The 16539-nt window shown below is 36.8% G+C and overlaps 1 protein-coding gene and 1 pseudogene across 2 annotated transcripts in view; both read right to left on the reverse strand.

Moving 5' to 3' along the window:
- Positions 1 to 16539, reverse strand: part of PLCB1 (phospholipase C beta 1) — a 731248-nt gene that overhangs the window by 623829 nt on the left and 90880 nt on the right. The gene's annotated exons all lie outside the window — the stretch shown is intronic.
- Positions 4967 to 5079, reverse strand: LOC119470454 (annotated as a pseudogene).

Below are 16539 nucleotides of genomic sequence, written 5' to 3' on the forward strand. Positions count from 1 at the left end.
AGAACCTGAAAACATTATCCTCATCACAGCTGACTGGACTAGGGACAGACATCTGGCCCATGGAATCCAGCACTGAGGCCTAGTGATGCTAGTAGCTGGAATCTCTGCTGTAACTGATGTGACCACACACAGAGTAAAGCAAATAAGCCATTATGCAGAGAGAGAAAAACAAAACAACAACCACAACAGAAAACATGTAGCAGGAAGAGCAAGGGAGAGAGAAGAGACACTAAGTTCTCTAGAGAGACACAGGGAGTCATCCTAGCTCCTGACTCCTAATATCTGGATGTTCTTCATGAGACCCCAATGAGTTTATTGCAAATGCCTTTTATCCCTCCAAAATTATACTTCCCAAAGCCAGCTGGACAGGGTTTTCTTGTACATTAACCCAGTGGAAGCATGTGTGTACCATGCCTGACTTCATCTGTGCCTTTACACAGACTCCTCTTCCTCTTGAAATGTGGACCCCTCCTCTTTCAATCATCTAAATCTCAGCCACTGTTTTGGACTTAGCTCTAACTCCACATCTTCTAGGAGGCTCTCTTTGCTCCAGTGTTCTCTGATTTTTACTAAGGTGGGAGGCAGGGTGGTAGAAAGAAGTAGGAAAAGCTAGGGAACCACTGCATATTCTAGTTGATGTGTTACTATTCTCTTTCTCGGTCTCCATTTCCTGATATGGAAATCAAACAAAACAAGACCTAACAACCCATGTTGTAAGTCTTGTGAGCATAGATTAGATAATATATATAAAAAATGCCTAGCCCAGTTCCTTGCCTCTACTCAGTGCCCAATTAATATTTCATTGCACCTCTTGTATTTGTTGACTCCTACAGAACTTTGCTTCAATGTCAAGCTGACATTAAGTGACTACAAAGACATAATAGTTCTCCAAAAATACACATGATGTCAGCCCAGTTGTCCTCAAACACGGAGAGTTCAAGTGCTGTGCTCTTCCGTGTGAAGAGAGAAAGAGGACCCAAAATGAGGGTAACCAAATGCTTAGCCAGGATCATCAGACAATTGTGACCCAACCTGTTATTAGGATAGAACTCACAGAGAATGAAACAAAACTCCATTAAAATGATCTTTCCTTGAAAGTAGAGGCTTAATTTTACAAGTAGATTATGTGTATTCTTTTTATCAACTGACTATGCATATTTTTCTTACACTTGGAAATACATTAAGGGAAGAAGTAAAGATGATTCTGTTGATAAATTTCTAAATCAGGAGAAATTCAATTACATTAGGAAATACCCCAACTATGAAAATTTTGGCAGATTGTGATCATAGTATCATACAACCTGGAAAAATAACTTAAAATAGACAAGTAAAGAATCTTGTGTTCCTAATAGTTTCCCATAACCCATAATTTGGCAATTATGCTTTTGTTTTTATTCAACTTGCTGATTTAAATGACCAGTCGGAACTGGTTTTGCTTTGTTGGTAAAGGATAGGAAAAGTATGAAGCAAAATTTCATGGAGCTAGTTTAATATATGTTATTTTCTCCTTTTATAAATTTGGAAATTTTTTGATGTAGGCACTATAAATCGATAAGGGATATGGAATATTTGATTTCTAGTTCTTAAATTGTTATGCTATTTGGCAAGCTATAAAATCTCTGTGCCTTTAAGCAAGGAATTCATGACAGAAACACCAAAAGCATTGGCAACAAAAGCCAAAATAGACAAATGGGATCTAATTAAACCCCAGCACTTATGTACAGCAAAAGAAACAATCATTAGAGTGAATCGGCAACCAACAGAATGGGAAAAAATTTTTGCAAGCTACCCATTTGACAAAGGGCTAATATCCAGAATCTACAAAGAACTAAAACAGATTTACAAGAAAAAAACAAACAAACCCATTCAAAAGTGGGTGAAGGACATGAACAGACACTTTGCAGAAGATGGCATATATGAGGCCAACAAACATGAAAAAATGCTCATCATCACTGGTCATTAGAGAAATGCAAATCAAAACCACATTGAGATACCATCTCATGCCAGTTAGAATGGCGATCATTAAAAATTCTGGAGACAACAGATGCTGGAGAGGATGTGGAGAAAATAGGAACACTTTTACAGTGTTGGTGGGAGTGTAAATTAGTTCAACCATTGTGGAAAACAGTGTGGCAATTCCTCAAGGACCTAGAAATAGAAATTCCATTTGACCCAGCAATCCCATTACTGGGTATATATCCAAAGGATTATAAATCATTCTATTACAAAGACACATGCACACTTATGTTCATTGTGGCACTGTTTACAATAGCAAAGACCTGGAACCAACCCAAATGCCCATCGATGATAGACTAGACGAGGAAAATGTGGCACATATACACCATGGAACACTATGCAGCCATAAAAAATGATGAATTTGTGTTCTTTGTAGGGACATGGATGAATCTGGAAACCATCATTATCAGCAAACACAAGAACAGAAAAACAAACGCCACATGTTCTCACTCATAGGCAGGTGTTGAACAATGAGAACACATGGACACAGGGAGGGGAGCATCACACACTGGGGTCTGTTGGGGAGAACTAGGGAAGGGACAGCAGGTGGTAGGGAGATTGGGGAGGGATAACATGGGGAGAAATGCCAGATATAGGTGACAGGGAGATGGAGGCAGCAAACCACATTGCCATATATGTACCTATGCAACAATCCTGCATGTTTTGCACATGTATCCCAGAACCTAAAGTACAATATATATATATATATATATATATATATACATAAACACACGCATATATATATATTAAAAATCAAAAGAGCATTAAGAAAATGATAGTATTCCCAAATAAGATTAATATTTTTCTGTATGAATAATATGTCCAAGTGGCTAGGCTGGCAAAGACTCCATAAGACTCTCCAGTAGTTTGAAATGTAATGCCTGTGATCCATGATACTGTTTAGAAAATGCAATGTTTCAGAAAGTATAAATCCTATGTATTTATATTACTTGAGAGATATTCTAGTGGCTCCATAGCTCAGGGAGATTAGAGTACTGGTCTTGTAGAAATATTCTAATGGGACTATGACTCTCTTTAGGATTTGAAACAAAATTAAAAATATCAAGAGTCAGTATACTTTTGCATTTACTTAAAAAAAAAATCTCTGTGCCTTACCTTAACCTTCTTAATTTCTAAAATTAAAAGGTTGCTATACTATCACCTTGAAGGATAAGTTGGCAATGCCAGTTAACATGTACAATACATTTACACTTCCCTATGTATTGCAAAGAAAGCCAATGCCTATGCACAAGGAGGTGTGTACATTCCAGCATCATTTGTAACAGAAAAAAATGTGAAACAAGCCAAACATCCATTTAAAGTTAAAAAAAAAAAAAATGGAGTATCCATATGATCAAATACTGTGCATTAAATAAAATTGTGAAGCAGCTCTAGGCATACTGATATGCAAAGATCTCTAAGATATATCACTATAAAAAGCAAAATGCAAAAAACCATGACGCTATGTATTGAACATATATTAAATACTGCATATTAGACAGGAGTGAGTGAGTGTGTGTGTGTGTGTGTGTGTGTGTGTGTATCACAAAAACTTTGGAAGGTTTCACAGCAAACTGATAACAGTTAACCTTTGTGGTTGTTTGGGAGATTGAGAAATGTCAAAGGAGATACTGACCTCATTCACACTGCTTTTGGTTTTTACATGAAAAAAAAGTCAGATTACGGTTGCAATTACAATGGATTTTAAAAACTGGAGGCATAGTCTAGATAATCATTAAGTCTTTTTCCCAGTTCTATGTTCATTAAAAATCTATGGATAATTTGTTTTCAGAAATCTTAATGTTTCTTAGTCTGCTTTGTAAAACCATATCTGATTTATAAGCAAATCATTGGGACTGATCTATCATCTTGAAAGGAAGTAGCATAACTGTGAAACAGTTTTATAGATTTGTACCCAAAACCTTAGAGCTGTGGGCAGGATATTTAACACAGCCTCCAAATCACCCTCAACAAAGAACCCATTTTACAGTGCATTAGTGGCTACAGTTCTGTGGCTCTTTGTGCTGAATTGTTGCCAATTCTATCACAAAATTCTAAGGCATAGAATAAAAATGCTATTCTTTGTGTTTCATAAAAAGGATCTCCTATCAAGCAAAATATCTTTAAGTGTTAACCAATAAACTCAGTACTCTATTCAATACTCTTTTTCTCAAGATTTATCTCAGAGTTACATGAACTGACTTTAATTTTTTTAAGTACCAGAAAGAGGAAACACAGAGAGAATACTGAAGCAGTATTTGGTAAAACTACATGCAATTTACTAGAGACAAAACTTAACACTTTTGCAAACTGCCTTTGGTACTATCTCTGATTTATCCACACCCACAACTGGCCTATTTGCAAACATCTCCAAGCTGATGCCTATTCCTTACACCGGGTGGTGACTTTACAAAAGCATATCCTTAGCACTGCCTTGCCTAAGATGGCTTAAAATCATTTCTGTCCTTACCATATAGAAAGGCTAATGACTGAAAGTTCAGGAGAAGGCTTGTTGATGACTCTGAGTCTCTCTTTATCCATCACATTCCAACCAGATTTTAAGTTGCATTCAATGGCTCCTTGGACCACATATTTCTGTTCTTAAAGGCATTAGTCCCTTGTCCACCTCAGTCTCATCCTAGTTCTGAGAAAAACGTGTTCCTTCTCTTTTCAAGGGCTAATCGTGGTCCTGGTATACTGCTCCAATCTCCTCCTGCTTTCACTTAGGGCTCTTTCTGTGTACTCACCCATCCCCTTTTTCTTGTATTTCAGTATTCCCCGCTCCCCTACTTCCTTTTGCTCTACATAAAAACATGCTCTAGTCTCCCTAAATATAAATAAAAGCCCTTCAATCAATGATGCTACACTCTAAATCCATAGCCTTCCATTCCTCCCCAGGCATTAGCTTCTGCTTCTCTGAGTCTGATGTATTTTTCCTCCCCATTTACTCAATGGATTCCACCATCTCCAAGATTACCCATTTCTATCTTCTATTAGGCCCAGTGGCTTATCTGATAAGAACAGATACTACACTTGATCTTAGCCAAAAGGTGGAGAAGCGATAGAGATAAGCCCAGTGGCTTATCTCAGTTCTCATTGCCTCAAGTCTGTCTACAACATTTGAAACCACAAGCCAAACACTTCCTACAATTTTGCCCCCTTTTCATTTTCCTTAAACCTAGCCTATTTCATCCTTTTTTTTTTTAACCAGTTGACTGACTTTTTCCCCTTTCATCCTGCACATGTTAATATGAGTGCTTGTAACTATTGTCTTGCTCCTCACTTTGTACCTATAAAGGTGAGTCCTTGTACTTCTGTCTAGCTCTTCTGAGAGACCTCATCTAGTTTGTGACACCTGGTATGAAGAGAGATGGAAACAGCATTGTTCATAATGTAGTTTATGTGAGTGATAAGCCCTGGAACACATACCCAGATAAGAGAATGAGAAGAGCATCCCCTGGGTTTGGAACTGTGCAAACAGAGGGCTCTACACTCACCTGGAATTCATTGTCTTGATAAGGTTCAGCTGTCACTTTTAGGTAACTGACTCATATATGAGTATTATCTCCACTGACATGTCTGATTCAGGAGCCAATTACAGATTCCCAAATGCCTGCTGGACACTTCTATGTTGGTAACTTGTCAGATCCTCCAATTATCTTACCTGAAATCACAGTCATACCTTGGCTATTCCCACCAATACCCTCTAAGCCACCTCTCCTTCCAGTAAGTTTATTGAGAGTACTAATCATTACTCATTCAATTTATTCACCTCTCTAACTCCTACAGGGACACCATGAGTATATACCTCATGTGGAAAAGATTTTGTTGAGTTTCAGATCATTTATTTTCTTCTTTAAGAATAATTTTAAATTCTTAGAGAAAAGTCAAATATTAAATTCAAATCTGTCCATCTTTCAAAGGTCATCTTAACTTATATATTCCAAATATTTTCCTAAGACATTATACAATCTTTTTATAAGAAGTTGGCCAGATTAATTTTTAATGATACTTCATTGTTTTTGCAAAGAAAAAGATAATTTTTGCAGAAGTATGGTTGTTAAAACTGGGATCCATTTACATGATTAGTTAGCTAATTAATCCCATCAATGGCGCCTGATTATATTGCAGATTCTATTTGTGTCTACATCAGGATAAATGAAAAACTAGATTATCCAATTAAGTAGTAATGGGGAAACCAGTAAATAGAAACAGCTCCTTCAAACTCCGAATTAAGTCATAGTTCTAATTATTTCTGTTTTCTGATTTTAGAAAACAAATCATGTCTCTTGTAAAATACGATGAAATATGATTTTTATCATAAGTTATAAAAGTAATACATACTTGCTGTGGAAAAAAAAACTTGCAGATGTGAAGCAAGTACAAATAAGTAAATTAAATTCATTTATAATCACACCAGACAGAGAAAACCACTGTTATTTTGGTGCTTGTCCATGTGACTTCTGGGCATTTCTTTTTTTAGAAAATAAGATATTATTGTTCATTTTCCTTTGCAATCTGCATAATTCCCTTGACACTAGAGCATGAACATATTTATGTATTATTTAATTTGGTAACAGCATTCTTAATGTCTGCCTAAGATTCCACTATTGACATACATCATGATTATTTAATTTATTCCCTTTGGCTGAATACTTAGTTTACTTTTCAATTTGTTATACTATTGATCCGTACTACAATGGATTACTTTGTAATATCTGCCTACTTTCATTATAACTCCTGTAGAATAATGCATTAAAAATAAAATTGTTGAATAAAAGGGCTTGAGGACTTTCATGCTTGTGATAAATATGCCGAAAGCTACCAGAAAATCTGAACCAATTTAAATTATCTGCAAAATGGATTCAAGCGTTATTTAACCTCCCCATTGCCAACCATAGGAACTTTTAGTTTTGAAAACAAGGGAAATTTTATGGGTGAAAACAATTATTGTTACAGTATGTATTTATTACTGAAATTAATAACTTTCTGATATCTATTTATGTTTGCATTTCTTTCTTTTTTGGGGGGTTACTTACCCATTCATATTCATTACCCATTTTTCTATTTCTCTTTAATTTGTAAAGGCTAGTAAACAATAAGGATTTAAAGTTTCTAAAATGTCATCTATTGAGCAAAAATATTCCGGTTTGTTTTGTTTGGACTTGGCATTTGTGAATTGTTCTGTGTAGAAGTATTTTTAAATAATGCTGCTATCAAATTTGTCTTTCCTTTTGTAGTTGCTGCCTCTCATTGAATAATCCTGTGTTACCAAATTGACTTAGCATATTTTATGTTAATTTTTCGAGATGGGGTCTTGTTCTGTTACCCAGGCTGGAGTGCAGGGGTAAGATTATAGCTTATAGCAAGCTCGAACTCCTGGGCTCAAATGATCCTCCCACCTTAGCCTCTTGAGCAGCTAGAACTGCAGGCAGATACCACCACCCTTAGCTAATTAAAAAAAAATTTTTTTGTAAAGACAGAGGTGTCACTACATTGTCTGGGGCAAATTCCTGGCCTCAAGCCATCCTCTTGCCTCAGCCTCCTAAATTACTGGAATTACAGTTGTAAGTCACCATGCCTGTTTTTGTTTTTGTTTTTAGTAATTAGTATATTTATAAACTTCCTATTCTGTTTTACTGATGAGTTGATTTCAGTATCAATAAAGTGCTATATTATTTGTCTTACACTATATTTGAAGTTTTGGTTGGCATAATTCCTTCAGTGTTTTTCAAGTAGTTTCTTCAAAAAATTTCAGATTAATTGGAGTCATTTTCCAAGTTAGAAAAATACCTAACTTTAGCTGAATTTGCATTCATTTAATTTGGAAGAGCATGTATCTTTAAAATATTATATTATTCCTTCCAGAAATACAGTGCTTCTATTTATTTAAAACTATTTTTAGTAGAGATGGGGTTTCACCATATTGACCAGGCTGGTCTGACTTCTTGATCCACCCACATTGGCCTCCCAAAGTGTTGGGATTACGCAAGTGAGCCACCACGCCAAGCCCTAAAATATTTTTATAAAATGAGAAGGAGTGCCTTAAGAGTTTCAATTTAATACAAGAATCCTACATACTCCTTAAGATTTTTCAAAACTCTGACTCTTTTTATATTTGAGGTTGAGGTTTTGAATGTCAGCTTCACTCTTTTGATTACTGGACATAAAAAAACCTTCTCATTTTATAAAAATATTTTAGGGCTTGGCGTGGTGGCTCACTTGCGTAATCCCAACACTTTGGGAGGCCAATGTGGGTGGATCAAGAAGTCAGGCCAGCCTGGTCAATATGGTGAAACCCCATCTCTACTAAAAATAGAAAACTTAGCCAGGTGTAGTGGCACACCCTTGTAGTACAAGCTGCTTGGTAGCTGAGGCAGAAGAATAGCTTGAACCCGGAAGGTGAAGGCTGCAGTGAGCTGAGATCACACCACTGCACTCCAGCCTCAGTGGCAGAGAGAGACTCTAATGAAAAACAAAAGTATTTGTGAAATAATATTCTTGTTGAACTCTTCATTGGGATTAACGTTTTACTTTATCTTGTTTTTTCAGGGTAGACAACCATGTCATATGCAAATTATAAAATGTCTTTTCTAATATTTATAGTGCTTAAATCATTTTATTAAACAGTGTTCAACAATAGGGATGTCAGTGAATAACTTTGGCTCTTTCCCAATTTAGACACAAGCTCCAGAGTGGTACTACCACATATGATGCTCTTGGTTTGTGATAGCATCTTACTATTTCTAATTTGTAAGAGATTTTAAAAATTATTAGAAGTAGAATTTTGTCGTGTCTTTTTGTCACATTAGTATGATCATGTGGCTTTCCTCTTTTTATCTGTAGAAGTAATGATTATATGGATATATTTTCTAATAATAAACATTCTAACATTTCAAAATCAATCTCAATTATGTGGTATTTCTATTATACGGCTAACTATTATCTAAGGACAACTTCAATCTTAATTACCCAGTAGAATAATTTTGCAACATGCTTAAGAAATGGAACATATTATGTGAACTACTAGTAAATAATGCACGTTATATTTTTATTCTAAGCTTCACAAATATTTCTAAATGGTTGGGAAAGGCTCTGAATAATATCTCGGACACATACTTTCAAAAATAACCACATATGGAGCATATATTCAGAAACATCCAATAAACACCTTAACCCAGGAGGAAGTTACATGAATTTTGGCAAATGGTGCTCTGTGGTTATCTTTAAGAAGAAATAACATTTAAAAATCATTATTGAAAAATCACTACTCATCAGGCATATTCACTATGTGACTCTGAACCCCTCAAATTGGATTCTTACAAAGAGACGTATACATTCCAAACATAATACAAAAAAACAAAAGGGATTAAGCCAGTAAGCATTATGTTCTGGGTGATACTTAACATCATGACAAAAAGAAACAGATACTCATTCACACTGTCTCTTGAGACACTGATAATCAGCCAATAGGTCTATTTTTAGTTAAATACTGTTTTTAATCTAGTGATCTTTTACTCCAAAACAATTTATCAACCACTGCCAGGTCCAGAGAGTAACAGAGAAGACAATAGAGGCCAAAAAAAAAAAAAAATCTGGATATTCAAACACAGAATTTCATGTTCACTAGAGTATACGTATACCTTGGAACAGGAGTAGCGTTCTGAACTGTTATATCCAGTTCTAGGAATAGTATTTAATACGATGTGGAAATTTCACAGTTGACCTTTAATGTGGTACTGTACTGAGAAGGAAGAAGTTCAAAAAGGGTAAAATGTTACATTCCATTAGTGGCTGGAAATTTCAGGCAAGAAGAATGGGCAAAATGAACACATGACAGGATTGCAAATTCATGCACCCAGCTAACCAGTAACAACCAAATTTGACAATCAAACACTGCACATTTCTGTAACTCCACTCTGCTTTCTTTTATTATTGTTGTTGTTGTTATTACTTTAACCTTCTGGCTAACTCCTGCATGCTCTTCAAAACTCAGCAATTTAAAACCATTTTGGAAAACCATTTGGCAGTATCTATTAAAGCTGGTTATAGGCACTTCCTTTTACCAGCCATGTCACCAGTTCATGAGCTTACTGTATACATCTCTTTCCCATATCACCTTCAATTCCACAACTGCCTATAACTCAGCAGTTTCACTCTAAGACACATATCAAGCCAGAAAAGTTTACACGTGTGCAAGAAGATATGAAAGTAGAATACCCATAGCAACTATGATCCAAAAATGAAACTATCTATCTGCACATAACAGTAGATCGGATAAATGGAACATTCACGCAATGGAATATTATACAGCAGTAAGAATTACAATCATATGCAACAATGTGGATGAAGTTTACAAACACCAAGTTGAGTGAAAAAATATGGGCGCACACACACAAAAAGAGTACATGAGTATGTTTCATTGATGCAAAGAAAAAAAAACAGGCAGAGCTAATCTATGCTGTTAAAGCCAAGAGATTAGCCTTGGGTGGAGAGGTAGCAGAATTCAGGAAGGGAGCAGGGTGGTGGGAAGAGGGCGTGGTTAGGGGAATGTGAGGACCTCTGGCATGCTGGAAATGTCCTGTTTCTTAATGTGGGTATCAGACTGCTGGTTACAGAGATGTGCTCATCTTGTTAAAACTCACTGAGCTATACTATTTAGAACAGTGTACCTTTTAAACTGTATTTTATGTTTCAAAAAAAGGTAAAAGAAAAAATAATCAACTCAACCAAGTATCAATTTCTAAAGAGGGTTTTCACTATTTTTGAATGTTGTCCACCTCACCGAGTGATTATGAGACTTTAAATAGAGGTGTAAACTATATAGAAATTACCGGCATCTTGCCTGGCATACAGTACATTGTTACTAAAAAGGATTCATTCTTATCATCTTTCTCTGATTTCTCCCTTATCTGTATTACCATATCCCTTTGTATATCCATTTCTCACTGTATAATAGTTATGTTTTGCTTTTTTATTATTCCCATTAGATGACCAGCAGCTTGATGAATTATGACATCTTACTTGTATCCACTGGAGCTATTCCAGAGTAGGTATTCGATAAATATTTGATAGAATTGAATAAATGACAGTAAAAAAGCTTCATGGTTTTATGATTAGTAGGGTCCCATGTGATTTATTGGTCAACCTCTCAATCCATCTAACTGGCCATGTGGTTGAGTTACAGAGGAAGCTGAAAGCTGCCTAGGACCAAGAGTGTGATAGGGCTGAAGCAAGCAACTCCGGCAGTGAGAGAGGGAGCTGACTGTTTGCAGTGAAAGATGTATACATATTTCCACTTAGAGCCCAGCTCATAGCATAGTGGCAGCATCATATTGCAATGCTAGCACCAGCTGCTGGAAGGGTATCGGACCATGCATGCAGAGATTAAAGGTAGGTCAAATCTAGAACAACACTGTAAAAAGTACTAAACAAGGACAGGAGAGAGGACTTAACCATCTTTCCTCCAGTCCAAAACAAGAGAATGGCAATATTAGGACAATTAGAGCTGGGTATATAAAGACGTATCAGGTACCCGGGGCAGAAACGGTACCCAGCATGAAGGATAAATACTATAAGGCCCAGGCTTTCAGAATGCACAAAGCAGGGGATCAGGCTTCTGGGAAGATTCTAGATAGAAGAAGAGCAAAGCAAATAAGAGACTCCAAAGATGTTGCAGGCCTGGATGGCAGAGAACATCCAGGACTTCTCTACTTGGCTCGAGGGATATGGTAGAGCTAAACTGGGTCACCATTCTATAACATTGCTCTAGTGCCAGGAAACTTACCAGAGAAGAGGGGAGCAGCAGACATCAAAGCTTAGAGCTTTCAAATCAAGAACATCATTGTCTTATAACTCTGCATTTGATTGATTATAAATGATGACACCTCAAAATTCTACGTTTATCTTAAGATGCTAATGATGGCTAGAGCAGGACCTAAGTAAAGTGTCCAGATGTAGATAAAATGAGGAGTCTGAAATGCATAATCTCTTTTTTCCGCGTTTTTTTAAAGAGACGTGCTCTTGCTATGATGGACAGGCTGGAGTGCTGCAGCTAACCACAGGCACCATGATGGTGCACTATAGCGCTGAACTCCTGGCCTCAAGCAATTTTCCTGCCTTAGTTTCCTGAACAGCTGGGACTACAGATGCACACCACCAAGTCCTGCTGGAATGCATAGTATATTAGGTTTCTTCCTAATTCTGAAACCTTGTGTTGACAGCTGGCTGAAAAGCTGATAGATTGGCAACTCAGACCCATAGCTAGAAGCTATATTAAAAAGTTACATAAGATACAGCTATTTTACATACATATATACAGTATATAAAATAGCTAATAAAACTGAGCATCACAGGGAGGCTGTTACATCAATTCATTCCCAGTCTTCAGTTTAAGAGGTTGGTAATTCTGTCCATCCCTCTACTGTGGATCAGCCAACCAAACCAACTGGCCATGGGAGACACATCTGACCAATGACTGCCCTACAGGGCTCACCTGTCTGGTCAGTGGTTTCACTTATGAAATAGAATTAGACTTGGGAATGTGTCACTTACTGGGCAGAAGCAGAATGAAAGAAAGAAGAAACAAAGGAAGCAAGGAAAGAAGGGAAACACCTTCTGACAACAGATTTCCTAATCAATCATTCATTCAGCATATATGCCAACATAATGCCAACTGTGTGCAAGACCTGTGTACCATGTTGTGGTTTGAAGTGTCTCACAGACCTCAAGAGGCTCTCCTTAGAGAATAGACAGGTCTAAAGTAGTGGCTTTTATGGATTGGTGATTTTGCCCCCAAGGGGACATATGATAATATGCAGATATATTTCTGATGGCCATAACTGGGGAGGTTACTGACATCCAGTAAGTAGAGGTCAGGAATGAGACTAAATATCTTACAACACACAAGACAACTGTCTACTTTCCCAAGAAAGAGTTATCTTATCTGGCACCAAATGTCAATAGTGCTGAGGCTCAGAAATACTGATCTAAATGGAGAGAATAAATCAATAACAAAAGCACGTGATACATGCATACATAGGTTTCTAACTAAGAAATGAAAGAGGACAATCTAAATCATGGCAGGGTTGGAGCATAAGATGGTTTCTAGAAAAGCTTTCTGGAGCACCTGACTCATGAGGTAAATTTTGACATAGAGATTAGTAGAAGATTATGGGGAGGTGAGTGGAAAGAAGGGAAGGGAAAAACAGTGGTCAAGGTGAAGGAACAATGGGTGTGATGGTGCATTGGAACTACGTTACATAACTTATTCATGTTAGAGACAAGGGCCAACCTGGAGCAACGTTGTTTGGAGGACTGAGAGGTAGGTAGATGGTAGTTCTGCTAGATGATGAGATATCTGGATGCTAAACTAGAGTCTAGATCGGCAATGTCCAATCAAACTTTTTGCAATAAAGAAAATGTTCTATATCTACAGTGTCCAACTCAGTAGCCAACAGCCACATGTGACAAATTAGTACTTGAAATGTGACTGGGGGGCTGAGAAAATTATTTTTAAGCTTTAAGTTTAATTGACATTAAACTAAATGTAAATTAAATTAGCTTAAATTGAAATAGACACATGTGGCTAATGTCTACCATTTTAGATAGAGCTGATCTTGACAGCTACAGAAAGATTAGTGATGGGTACATACAGTTAGATAGAAGGCATAAATTATGATGTTTGACAGCACAGTAGGATAACTATACCTGACAATGATATATTGTATATATTGTTTATTTCAAAATAGCTAGAAGAGATTTGAAATGTTTTCAACACACAAAAAAAATGATAAACGTTGAAGGTTATGGATATCCTAAATACTCTGATTTATCACACATTCTATGCATGTGCCAAAAGATCACATATCCAATAATCACATGCATCCCAAATATGTGCAAATATTATGTATCAATTTAAAAGGATTAGTAGTATAGTTTGATCAGATTGGGACTTTAGATTGCCTAGAAACATCCCAGAGTAGGGCTTCTACTTTTAAAGTACATAAGGATTATCCTAGAAACTTATTAAAATGCACATTCTGTTTCAGCAGGTTTAGGCCTACTTTGTTTTATGTTTCTTTGAGACAAGGTTTAAACTGTTATCCAGGCTGAAGTGTGGTGATGTGATCATGACTCACTGCAGTCTTGAACTCCTGCGGTCAAGTGATACTTCCAGCTCAGCCTCCCAAGTAGCTGCGACTCCAAGTGTGTGCCTCCATATCTGGCTAAATTGTTTTTACTTTTTGTAGAGATGGGGTCTTACTATGTTGACCAGGCTGGTCTCAAACTCCTGGTCAAGCAACCCTCCCGCCTTGGCCTCCCAAAGTCCTGGGATTACAGGTATGAACCACTGCATCCAGCTCAGATTCTTCATTTCTAGCAAGCTCTCATGTGAAGTAAGAACTTCTGGCTCATGGACCACACCGTAAGTAGCAAGAGTCTACAGCAGCACTGTCCAATAAGATTTTCCATGATGATGGAAATGTTCCATATCTATGATGTCCAATATAGTTACCACTAGCCATATGTGGCTACTGAATGTGTATAATGTGGCTAATGCAACGGAGGAATGGAATTAATTAATTAATTTAAACTAATGGAAATTTAACTTTAAACATCTGCATGTGAGTACTGGCTATAGTATTGGACTATGCAGATCTATATCTGTGCTACCTGAATTATGAACCAAGCTGTTTTAGAAATTCACAAGTACAGAAACTGAAAGTAAATATGGGAACTTACAGAGCAATTAGAGCAATTTTAGTCTATTTAAACTAATAATTCAATTTTTAAAATAATTTTTAAATTTTTAAAAATATGCATGTCTGCATTTTTTTCATTTAATTTTTCTAATAATTCATTTACATTATGTTTTTTAGTAATATTAGACAGTGATGCATTCAGGAAAAAGCCTGCTCTTCTCCAGGAACAGAAAGATAAATACTACTTGTTCTCATTCACATATGGAAGCTAAAAATGTTAATCTCTTAGAAGTAGAGTAGAACAGTGGCTACTGGAGGCTGAGAAGGTTAGTGGGGAGGGTGCACAGGGGACTTGTTAAAGGATACAAAATTACAGCTAGATCGGAGGAATTAATTCTAGTGTTCCATAGCAATGTAGGGTGACTGCAGTCAAAAGTTATATATATTTTCAAATATGTGACAGGATTTTGAATGTTCCAAACAAAACAAATGATGAGATTGAGGTGATAGATTTGCTAATTACCCTGATTTGATCACTAGACATGTATCAAAACTCACCGTGTATCCATAAATATGTACAATTACTAAATGCCAATTAAAAAATTAAAAATTAAAAACCTAGCAGACATTTCAGCCTGAACAACATGAACTCTGTCTCTACAAAAAATAAAAATTAGTGGAGCATGGTGGTGCACACCTGTAATTCCAGTATTCTGGGAGGCTGAGGTGAGAGACTCACTTGAGCCAGGGGAGGTCAAGGCTGCAGTGAGCCGTGATCCTGATCATGCCACTGCACTCCAGCCTGGGTGAAGGACCCTATCTCAAAAACAACAAAAAAAGTGGAGAGTTTGAAACACTGGCCTAGAGGACAAATGTGGGGATGGGGATGCACAGAGAAGGCAAGGAGACTTGCCAGGAGGACATTCCAGCAATCCAGATGGATGGCAGGAACAGAGAGGAAAGCACAGCTTTGAAGGGAATTAAAAAGATGTGCTCTGTAAAGATTGGTAACTGAGTGACTATATGTGGTAGTGGGGAGGTGGGCGTTTGTATTAATAATCAATGCTGGTAATTAAATGAAACATCCTCTTGCTGAGGTAAAAATTGAATGAGCCAATTGTTATTCATATTTTATTTATTTATTGAGATGGAGTCTTGCTCCTGTAGTCAGGGCTGGAGTGCAAAGGCGCAATCTCAGTTCACTGCAACCTCTGCCATCCAGGTTCAAGCAATTCTCCTGCCTCAGCCTCAGGAGGTGGTCTTTTATTTTTCATACTTTAAGTCTCCAAAGTTTGACTTTAGACTTTATGATGGATAGAGCCAACTTACTTGGATTTGTTCAAATCACTAGAATATATTTAAGTAGGATGATCATTTTCATATACCATTAGATATATTTTTGGATAAAATCTGGGAATCACTCTTGCTTCATGCCTACACTGATAAGTCATCTCTTTGAGTGGGTTTTCCCAGAAAGTCTGCTAATCTCATATATTTTATGTGGACTCTTGAGAGCATTAAAATCAGAATGACCATTTCTGAGCTTCATTCCAAATTTTTTAGATTGGCTTCATTTGAGTTCCCATAGTTTCCACTTTTAAATACAAAGTTCCCAGTTTTCTTTCTTGATTGTCAACCTGTACATAATGAAATGATATTCTTAAAGCTTGGCTGTTTCAACCTTAAACTAAAAAGCGATTTGCAAAAGTATGGGTGGGAGGAGAGAAGACAGAATTGGGGCTTTGCTGTCAGACAAATAAAAGGGACTCACTGAGAGTGAAAGTGGCAAGGCATCAAACAGCTGCCTGTAATCAGTTCT

The sequence above is a fragment of the Cebus imitator genome, unplaced genomic scaffold (genome assembly GCF_001604975.1).
Source record: "Cebus imitator isolate Cc_AM_T3 unplaced genomic scaffold, Cebus_imitator-1.0 Scaffold31, whole genome shotgun sequence".
Lineage (NCBI taxonomy): Eukaryota > Metazoa > Chordata > Mammalia > Primates > Cebidae > Cebus > Cebus imitator.